Below are 11,123 nucleotides of genomic sequence, written 5' to 3'. Positions count from 1 at the left end.
GACTGGCATGAGAAGGGGAGGGGGGAGCCTCCTCCTGGGTTATTTGGAAGTTCAAGTGTTTCCCTCGACTTGATTGCTCACTGTTCAGGATGACAGGTGACCCCACTTTAACTTGGCGAAACTGTAGCCTTTAGACCCACGTGAGGTAATTTTACTCGAGACTTAATTTCTTAAGCACACCGGCAGCAGTGATAGCGGAATTGAGCTGTAGGCCTCTGGGTCCACACTGCTCGGGGCCGGTCTGTGACGGCACGGCTTGGTGGTGAGGGCTCGGTGCACCGCCACGGGGTTCTGGGCCCCTGGGCCGTGTCCTCCTCTGCGTGTTTGGGCACGGGGTGTGGTAGGAGACGAGTTTGCTTCCCTCTCAGAGCTCAGTTTTTGCTTCATGGGTCAAAATGTGGGCTGGCCAAGGTGGCCACAGGGACAGGTTTTTGTTTTTGTTTTTTTGGTAAGTTATTTGTCTTCTGACTTTTCCTTTTTAAGCTATTTTTTGCTGTGGTATTTTTCTTCCCTCGGAATAATTTTTAACAGAAAAACAGGCCTTACAGCAGTTGCTTTTCTTTTCCACTTATGTCTTTCAGAAGCTTTAAAATATTTATTGAAAAGTGCCATATCTGATTTCTCCAGCTTTCTCCTTAGGCAGGGCTGGGAGTCTCTACTTTTCAACCCTCAGAAGAAACGAATAGAATAAACCAGTAACAAATGTAGCTAATTTACCATAGGAATGATTAGATCCCTGATCCCAGCCCGTGTGGAACACTAAACCCCAGCCTCTGTTTGGTTTTAGATTTCCTCTGGGCAGTTTTTCTTTTGTGTGCTGGCTTGATTCTTCTGGGAGCACGTTTTGGCCCTGCTGTGGGACCTGCGGGGCAGGATGCAGGATGGACAGGGCAGGCCTTTTGTCTGGGGACGCTCCCTCTTTGCTGACCCAGTGCTCAGCCACTGTCACTCCCTTTGGGGCCTTGGCACCAGAATGAAGTGTCCAGAGATGGCCCCATGTGGTGTGGCCGGGCAGAAGGCTTCCGGCGGCCCTTTCCCCGTGTGCTAGGCTGAGTGTCCCTGACTGCTCGTGGCCAGGAGAAGGTGGGCATCGCTCTCCCGGGCATGCTGCTGGGGCCTGGGTGGGTCTTCCGCCTCTGATAAAGTTAGGTTTACTGTCATGTCTTCTTCTCCGGGGAGTCAGCCATCCAGAGCTCTGATTTGTGTCGATGGGGTTGGGGGCCTCTGCCTGTGCTCTTCTTCACAAAGTTTTCTTGTAGCCTCCACTTCCGGCGATCTCAGATCACTGCTACCTTCCCCCCCCCCACCGCCAAGCTCTGTGGAAGACGGGGTGGGGGGGCAGGGAGGGAGTCTGACATTGCTTTCCCTGCCTCATCCAGGGTGAGAGGGTGGCCAAGTCAGGGGACAGAAGTGGCCCAGGATCCCTGCCCCTTTCTTCCTAGTGTACTGTCGTCTGGGCAGGCTTCTGGCTGTGGGGTGGACTTGGGGGAGAGTGTGTTCTTTTTGATCACTGTGGGGAGATCTCCTGAGCCAGAGAGATCCATGGGAGGGAGCAGACACGTGGGGACAGAGGCCACCATGCCACAGTGTCCTGCAGAGGACTCTTCATGACGGGCAGCCAGAGAAGGCCATGGATGTAGTCGTTAGCTCATGCTGGGGCTGGCATAAGCTGGGCTTTTGCCTGGGGCCGTTGGTCCCTATCAGGAGTCCTTTGGTTGATTACTTGGGGTGTGAGGGCTGAGAATGGACCCTTCTTAGGAGGAAGCGAGACCCAGCTGTGCATAAATGTGGTGAGCGCCATCAGCCTGGTGTTCAGATGGCCTTCCTGTCCTGTTGGCTTTCAGTAGGTGCCCGGAGGGGTCAGTCCTGCTGGGGGAGGCTTCCCCGTGTGTGCCAGCTGCTTCTGACTCAGGATTCACTCTGTCTGGATGTGGTGGCATGTGTCCAGAACACGAAGGACCTTGTCCTGCCTTGAACATCCTCAGGATTCTTGAGCCCCCAGCTCACATGTTCTCAGCCAAGGGAGAGATCTGCCATCTCCAGGCCACTGAGGTGGTCCTTCCCCTGCCCCTGGGGCCAGGCTAATCCTCCTATCATGCTTTAGGGAGCTGAGCAGGTGACCCTGCAGTTCTGTGTCCCCTTTCTCTCCAGTTGGCCATGTTCTTGCTGGCTGCTGCCCTGCCCTTCTGCACTGGGTGCTTGGGTTGCCTGTGTGGTGTTTCCTTGGTGGCAAGCCCAGCCGTGTACTGAGGGTCCACCATGTGCTATGTGTGGCGCGGAAAGCCCATCACGTGGCCCCTGTGCTCTGAGCCATGAGGGCAGGGAGGCAGCTGTTCCATCCAGGGTGGGAGGACTAGATGACCCTCTTGCAAATGGAATTCTGCCTCTTTTTAGAATGCAATGTGAAGTTCCCCACGTCTATTGGTAATACAAGGATTTGATGTTTTTTTAGTAATATAGTGAGCGTATGTATGTAAGTTTTTACAAGTGGTACTAGAAGTTGAACAGCCAGGCATTATTCCGGAGAACTTGGCTCCCTAGAAAAAATATCTAAATTGGAAAGCATTTTTCAGGAGAACTCAGTTTACTCAGTCTGTCAGTCCCAGCTATTTCAATGGCCTGTTGGGTTCTGAATCTTTTGGAGAGACAGCCAGCCCTGCCTGGTTCACAGTTCAGGGGCCCTCAGACCACATTTTTCCAAGAAGCACAGGGAATTGACTCTCTACACGCCCCCTCCCCCTCCCCCAAGCAGCCAGAAAAGGAAAGAGGACAAGATGGCCTTTTCTCCTCTTTTGGGTGATTTGAATTCTCCTAGGTCGATGGCTGTTCACACAGCCTGAACTAATAAAATGCTCAGCGGCTAATGTGCTAGCCTAGTAGTGATGAGTTTAAGTCTCAATCAGGAGTAATGTTTTAGGCAAAGAAACAGACCCAGTAATTCAGTTGATGAACTGTTTATTTTCTCAGTCTAGATTTGTAAACAGTGTATTCAGGGTTATAGGCATAGTTCTTTAAGTAAGACTCCTGACAGTTAATTTGTAACCAGCAATTCACGTATGAACGTATCCCAGACCTTTAGGAGGCTTGGGGAAGTTTTAAAAGATGATTTTAGTTTTGTAGCAAAAAGAAATTGAAGCTTAAAATGCACCCTCTCCCTTGGAAATTAATTTATTTGACTCAGCCACACTTTAAAAACAATTACAGTCGGCCCTCTGTATCCACGGGTTCCTCATTCATGGGTTCAACCAACCTCGGATCAAAAATATTTTGGGGGGAAAAATTACAGAATATTCCAAAAATCAAAACTTGAATTTGCCACCTACTGGCAACTCTTTACATAGTATTTACATTGTATTTACAACTATTTACATAGTATTTATATTGTGTTTGGTATTATAAGTAATCTAGAGGTGATTTCAAGTATAGGGGAGGATCTGTGGAGGTTATATGCAAATGCTACACCATTTTATGTAAGAGGCCTCTGCCTCAGTGGGTTTTGGATTCCCATCCCCCTGCCACACTCCTCCCCCATACAGAGGGATGACTGTAGTGGGTCCAGGAGACCTATACATTATCATCAAGTTAAAAGTCCAAATTATCTAGTGGGGTATTTTGAATATTCCTATTTTAAACTCATTTTGGGTCCACTGTAAACTTTGGTTTGGACAAGATTTTGAATTTAAAGGATTTACCACTATTTAAATTTTTACAATTTTTACCAAGCCTTTACATTTTTGTGATGGTATCTTCCAGGTATGAATGAAGCAGGACTTTTTGATTGTGGTTACTCCATGTATCCCTGTAGTGCCAAAACCAGTGATATATTATTTGCTCCTATGGCAGCTCGTAGCGATAACACAAGTGTTTTTTCCTCATGAATTAAAATGCATATTCTCTAAACGCCAGCATGTGGAGATGGGCCCTGTGCTGCCCTTTCTTCTCCAGGAGTGTCTTTGGATTGTCTGGGGCCTAGACAATTCTGAGAACTACTGCAAGCCAGTTACAGGACACTAAAGAAATATACACACGGACACGTGTGTATGCAGTGGATTCTACAAACGTGGTTTCTTGTGGACATCTACAGAAAAGCGTTTCATTCATTTGCAAAGTTTACATTTTTAAGCTGACGGTTATAAAAAATACAACACATTAGCTAACGCTTTTCAGGCAGGTGAGGATGGGTTTTTTGCAAATGGATGAGTTCCGGCTTGAGTCCTGGGAATTTCTGCTGTTGGTTGGGCGTGGGCTCGTTCCCTGATTCTCCGAATCATGTTTGCATTGGAATGTTGTTAGGTAGCATTGTAAATAAAAGTATAGGTTATATAATAGAGTTACAACACTTGAAATTTTACTTTAAAAAATCTATAGCACTACATATATATTTAGTTATATCACCTGACAGATTTCTTCTGCACAGTGTGGAGATTGTTTTATACCACAGATTATTTTTATAAAGTCTAGTGAGTTTCGAATAAGAATGATTCTCTAATCGGAGTAATGAGCTTTACCTTTCAAGATAAACATACACTGGAGTGTAAGTGGTGTGGCGCTGTCACTTAGCGCTCCTGCGGATTCTCGTTGATACACTGGCAGATTACAGACCATCTTTGGGTCTCGTTTGACCAAAACTCCACTCGTGGCTGTCTGTGTGGGACAGTCTGTGCAGGACAGGGGTGCTCAGCCCTGCTCCTTGCAGACCTGGAGGAGAGGGCCTCGGAGAGGCAAGTGGAGCCTGCAGTGTGCTTCACAGTCGTGCTTCCTCCTGAGGTTTCTTTTGAACAAAGGGTTCTGAGGTGAATAATTAGTTTCTAAGTTACTCTCATGGGTGAAGTAGTATGAAGGTGTTTTGGGGAACAGAAATTGCATGGGTGCAGGTTGGGGTGGGTTGGGATTAGAATAAGATTCAGGCTACGAACACGTGAAAAGAGGATTTGGTGATTGGAGAAATCTGCCAAACTGAATTATCTAGGACCAAATTATCCAGTTTTCAGGACAGAATTCCCAATGGAGTAATTATTCGGAAAGGGGGAGGGTGGTGTGTGGACATAGTGATCAGATTATACGGAGAGCTGCCAGACACATGTTATCTTCTCTGTGAGGGCTGTTCGGAGGCGAGAGGGGCTGCGTTGGCTCGCCACTTTAGTCTAGCGAGTAACCCAGGAGCCTGTGGAGGAGGCTCAGAATCCTGTACCAGCAGGGCATTTTTCCAGTATCTACAAGGTTTTCCTGCTCTTCCTACAAAGGTCAGCATCACTGCCATAATCTGGAAGGCAGTCTTCATGTTAGCCTTTTGATTTTTTGGGTAGAGAGTGGATGGTTACTGGGTAATAAGCCTTTTTGTTGGGGATGTATAGGAAGTATACATCGTGTATACTCATCTGTACTCAAGTATAGAGTCATGTAGCTCATACTCTGTAGCCGTAATGGCTGAAGGCCTGTTCCCCAGCCCCTGCCTGCTGGCTTCAGCTGCTGCGTTCGGAGGTGTTCTGGTTGGGACAAAATGTGTCATGTGAAACCAGCTGTGCTTTTATTCGGTCTGATCGAGAGTAAAGTTTTACGCTACCCCTTTTATACTTGAATGAATTGAGTTTCGGCAGATCCAGGAGCACTCTGGGAACCAACCATCCGTCATTTTCCTGTTCCCCATCAAAGAACATTTCTCTGCTCTCCAGCCACGTCTTGGAATGTAATTCTGTTGTGCCTTTGTTTTTGTCACCTGCCTCCCCCCAAAAGCAACTGCTGTAAGCTTTTTTCTACTTGTCTTTTCTAGCCCGAAACCCCACCTTTTTCCTTTTTCCCAGCTGTATTTTCTGGATGCAGTTCTGTGCTCCAGGTGTGTTAAGAACCAGTTACCTCAGACCTTGTGTTGAACAGTGTCACCATCTGGGTCCTCTCGAAACTGCAGGCTTGTGACATACACACGCAGGAACCCTGCCGAGTATGGGTACTTATTTGTTTTAAAGTAAAACTCTTCCCAAGGATTGCAAAAGGGGCTTCTGGCAAGCTCTTCATGGCCCTGCGGTGGGATGGGTCTTGAGTGCCATCTGAAGGGTGCTTTCCGCGCTCCACTTTGAATTCTGCCATTTTCAGTATTCTGCTGTCTGAATAGGCAGAGTGATTCAACTGGTTGGCCTTGTACACAAATGAGTTCCGAAAATGAGCTCTTTGTAACACATTTCCAGTCACTAAAGCTCAAATGAAGAACATTCCCTTAGATGGCAGGATTGAAAACCCCCGCCCCCTATCCACCACAGTGCATTTCGGGAAGATGTCTGTAGCGTATGTTGCTGTGAAATTAGGCCTTGCGGGTTATGGCTGTTTGTCATTTTGATGTATTTTAAATAAATATATATATATTTTTTAAAGAGCCTTTTTTACCAGTTCAGAAAGTTTAATTAACCAGCAGTCACCACATCTGAATTTTTGTCGCTGGGGCATAGATGGCAGACCAACATTAAAGTGGTAACTCAGCCCTACGAGCGTGGGCTGCCCACCTGGCCTGTCCTGCTGACCATGGGACACCAGGGTCAGTGTGTACCCACTGGGTCCCAACTCAGCCCTCGAAGTGTTCGGTCTCTACTCTGTTCAGGCGCTGTTTACTTCAGTCTCTACAAGGGCTTTAGCCCAGCTGGGGTTTTCTCAGAGCCCTGCCACGAGTTAAGTGTATGTTGAGCCAAATAATTTCTCCATAAGGGAAGAACACACTCGTCGAAATTTTACCAGCAATGACAGAGATGAGAGTAGGGAAGGTTAGGCAACATCTGGGGTTTGATTTGGAAAGTGTCCCAGTCATTGTCAAACACCGTCTGAGAGCCAGTGACCTTACAGAGATTCTTAGGAGACCTCATCTGAGAGTGTGAAGACCTCCTGTGAGGGGAGGAGTTGTTAAAATGCCAGCGTCTTTTTCCTCCCTTTTTTTTTTTTCCCCTGGAATTCTGTAAAAATGCAAAGAGAATTGGGTGGTACTTGAGAATTGGGGGTGAGGGTTACCGCAGATGAGAAACATACTTCTAGATTTCAGTTCCACGCCACAAATCCACACAATGCCGTTTTTCAACTGTACAAAAGAATCTGCTTATGAATTTGACATGATCTTAATGGTAGCATCAAAGGCCGAATTTTTCACGTGTTAGTATTTTTTCCACATTTGTCCTTGAATCTGAAGAACTTCATACAGTACTGTAAATTTAACTTACATTGAGTTTGATGTCAATTCTTGTGAAAAGAGCTTCTGCATGTAACAGACACACAGTTAAGGAACACAGCAGAGTACAACATTTGCAGGACCAATTCTGGAACCAACAGATGTCACCTCTCATTTGCCATCTTATATGTCAGTTTTACAAGCTCCTTCTAAATGTGTGTATTATTTGTAAGGAAAAGAAGGAAAATCCTAAGACTTGTCTAATAACTTAGTGGAGAATGTGTGTGTTGGGTTTAGGATGGATAGCAAAGTCTTTTTGAGCTGTGTTATCTAACTTGTATATAAAACTGTAATTAAAAGTTTGGATTCACCTGTTTCTCACGGTTTACAATGATGAATCATTTGAAAACTCTGGAAATGTGACTAGGATATGATTTAAGCTGTAGAAGTGGAGAAGCTCTTCAAGTGCTAAAACTAAAGACTTCTAGTTTTTGGCTCAAATTCAGTAAGTACTGTTTGTATGCCAGGATATATGAGATGTAAATGTAATAGGTCACTTTTCACCCTTGTAGCTATAAAATAAAAATTTTGTAGAACAGAAATAGATTGTACTACTGAATTAACAAAAGTTATACTAAAGTATCATGTTTAAAAATATATATATATATACACACACACACACAGAGTTAAGCTTGTTGCTGTTACCCTGTCTGGATTTGAAAAGTGCGCTGATTTATATATATATATATATATATATATATATATATATATATATATATAAAACACACACACATATATATATATATTATATACCCGCACACATCTAAAATGGCCTAAAGCAGACATCCATGTAATTACAGTTGCAAAATGAAGACATTTTGGAGAGAACATTGTATCATAGTTCATTCATTTGCAGTGGATCTTTGTTCCTTTTTACTGTGGTAATTTTAGAAATGAGTGTCAAGTTTGGAATTAGATCTGCTAAGTTGGGGTTTTGCTGCTTGAACTCTGCACTGGGTCCTCAAATAAACCGATGTGAATGTAGTTTTTTTCCCCCTGTGTGAAGAAGCAGCCACACCCCAACAGATAGGAGGAAAAATCTAGAACTGTTTCAAGTTTTATCTTTTTGTATATGAAAATAAAATAATAATAATAAAAATCCTGTTGTCTCTCTTAATCACACGGCAGGGGGTTGTGTTCTCCCACTTACAGGGCCAACTTGAGCACCTCTGTGAATTCCTGCTTGGACGACATGCAGTTAATGGCCGATACCTAGGCTGTCAAGGTCCTGTGGGTGGACCTAAGCACAGGTCTCCAGGTCTGCCCTTCAGAAGCTCAGGACTTAGTTGGAGACACTGTGGGCTTCTCCTTAATGGACTGTCCTGGGACTTTGGGTATGTTCCTGCAGGACAGGGGTGTTATTTTCCAAATCCCCAAGATCCCCCCCCACAACCCTGCTCCCCAACCCTATACTTTGCAGACAGCCCTGAGCAATATTTTTGTAAGTGCAGCAGAGAAACCTAGAAAATAAGTTATATTCAGGACTACTGAGAATACAAGCGCTGCCATTTCCAAACATGGCTGAGCTGTTAAAAAAATACAGTGATGGAGCACCACCCCAGATCTGAATCAGCAAGCCAGGTCTCCCGTTTGGGAGCTCCTGAGTTATCTCACGAGATGCAAACATGGTTCCCTGCTAATAATTATAGTCTCTACTACCTAATAAAACAGGAAAGACGCAGAAATCACCTCACTGCTTCCTGCAGTGACATAAAAGATTTTTTTTGGCCTCTGACTACTATTTGCTAAGTGGAGAAACAATTGCTTTGAATCCTTCTGGTGGTGTCAATGCCTTTTTATTCACTGTTTATTATGAAGATTAAGTAACCTGCTTGGATCTCTTTGGAACAATTTTTGATGAAGGGGCCCTCTATTTAGGAACCAGTTGTCCAGTTTTTGATCCATTTTGTCTTCTCAGAGTTAGAAAGTTCACCTTTTATTAGTGAGTGCCCTTGATGAGAAGGACAGGAAGACAAAAGGCTAACATTTTTGAATGAAGACCTTAGCGCTAGCAACACTGGAAGGTCGAACTGCAGGGACCATCTGGTTGCTTTCTCTTCAGCAAAGGGATTCTTTCAGTTAAAAAAAAAAAAAAATTGGACACAGAAGCCAGTTCATAAAAGCAGGCTTGCCCAAGTTAGCAAGTAGAAGAGGGCTCAGGGGCCATTCAGCCTTCCCTCCCACTCCTTCCCTTAATTCTCAAGCACCCCTATGGAATACTAGGGTTCCCCTGATGATAGTTTTAAAACTACTGGTCCTTCATTTTAAAGGTGGACAAACAGGCCCAGAGGAGGTACCCTACCCAGAGTCGGGCAGACTTTACTTCTAATTCTTGACTCTTGGGGCCCAGTGTGGGGTTCACTGTTGTTTCCAAGTACAGGATGTGGGAGAGGAAGAGTCACCCACCATTTCTCTCTCTTTCTGGTGCATGGCACTTAGGAGGGCCTTGAGAACTACCTCTTAAGTGAATGTATGTACTTAGTAAATTCTGATGGAAGCTGTCAAAGCAGCTTTGAAACCTACAGATACCAGTGTTGCCTGGTTGTATCTGGACTCTTGATTGCACATGCCAGACACCATTAAACAAAAAGGGGGCCTTGCTGGAAGGATCCTGGGGCAAGTGGCCAGCCAAGCCTTGGGTAAAGGGTAGGATGTGTCTGGGCTTCTTCAGGAGCCTCGGAAGCTGGGGTCAGCATGGCACGCCTTCACCCGTGTCTCAGCATTTGTTCCACTGGTGCTCTGTGCAAGACCAGATGCATCTACTCTTTGTCTACTTTGCAAGAAAAAAGGCTGTAGACAGAGCGGGAGTTCCATATGTCACAGCTTTGCTATCTGGAGAAAGTTCCAGATCGAAAATCCTTAGGAAGACTCTGGTTGACTTAGCTCAACCAGTTAGTGTCAGAAGCCCTGGGGATTATACAAAATGACTTCATGACAGGTATTCCTGGGAGGGCGTATGGAGCCATGAAGCTGTCAAAACAACGTATACATTTTTTTTTTTTTTTTTTTTTGCGATACGCGGGCGTCTCACTGCTGTGGCCTCTCCCGTTGCGGAGCACAGGCTCCGGACGCGCAGGCTCAGCAGCCATGGCTCACGGGCCCAGCCGCTTCACGGCATGTGGGATCTTCGCGGACCGGGGCACGAACCCGTGTCCCCTGCATCGGCAGGCGGACTGTCAACCACTGCGCCACCAGGGAAGCCCAAAACAACGTCTACACTTAAGTTTGTTGTTAGAATTGGCCTCCTGCTTAGTGAACTAAATCCACATGGAATGCTGGAGAGTATGCTGCAAAATGAAGACGACCTATTTATTTGTGAATGGGAGTGTATAAAACATATAACCTTCCTTTGACAGCAGGCGTTCAGCAATCCGGATTCCATATTCTATAAAGATAAAGTAGAGCTGCCTAAATAAAAATTGCTAATATTAACAGAGCACTTAACGACATGCCCCAGGTTCTTCCCTAAATGCTTTACATGGTTAATCTCCTTTAATCCTCACAAGAACCCTATGGTCTAATAAGTAAGTATTATTATTATTACTATTATTATTCCCGTTTTAAAAAGAGGAAACAGGTAGAAAGTGGTTGAGTGGGGGTCCAAACCCCTGTGCTCTGATTCAGGGTCCTAAACCACCATGGAGTACTGTCTTGTCAAGAAACTCCTTAGGAGATGCAAAGCTATCTTTAGAAGTTACGATTTGTGTACCATGCGATTTCAAAGCCACGTGTCATGAGGCCATCCAATGTGGCACAGGTTTTAGAATCAGACCTAAGTTGGAATCTCGGTTCTGAGGACCTTAGCGTAAGCATGCGCAAGTGGTTTACTCACCTATTAAACGGGACTAAGAGTTATTTTCTTCTCAGGACTGTATGTGCACATACTGAGCCTTCAAGGCGTCATGCTCTCACCCATCAC

The sequence above is a fragment of the Phocoena phocoena genome, chromosome 10 (assembly GCF_963924675.1).
Source record: "Phocoena phocoena chromosome 10, mPhoPho1.1, whole genome shotgun sequence".
Lineage (NCBI taxonomy): Eukaryota > Metazoa > Chordata > Mammalia > Artiodactyla > Phocoenidae > Phocoena > Phocoena phocoena.
The sequence above is the reverse complement of the archived record's forward strand: the minus strand, read 5'-3'. Positions refer to the sequence as shown.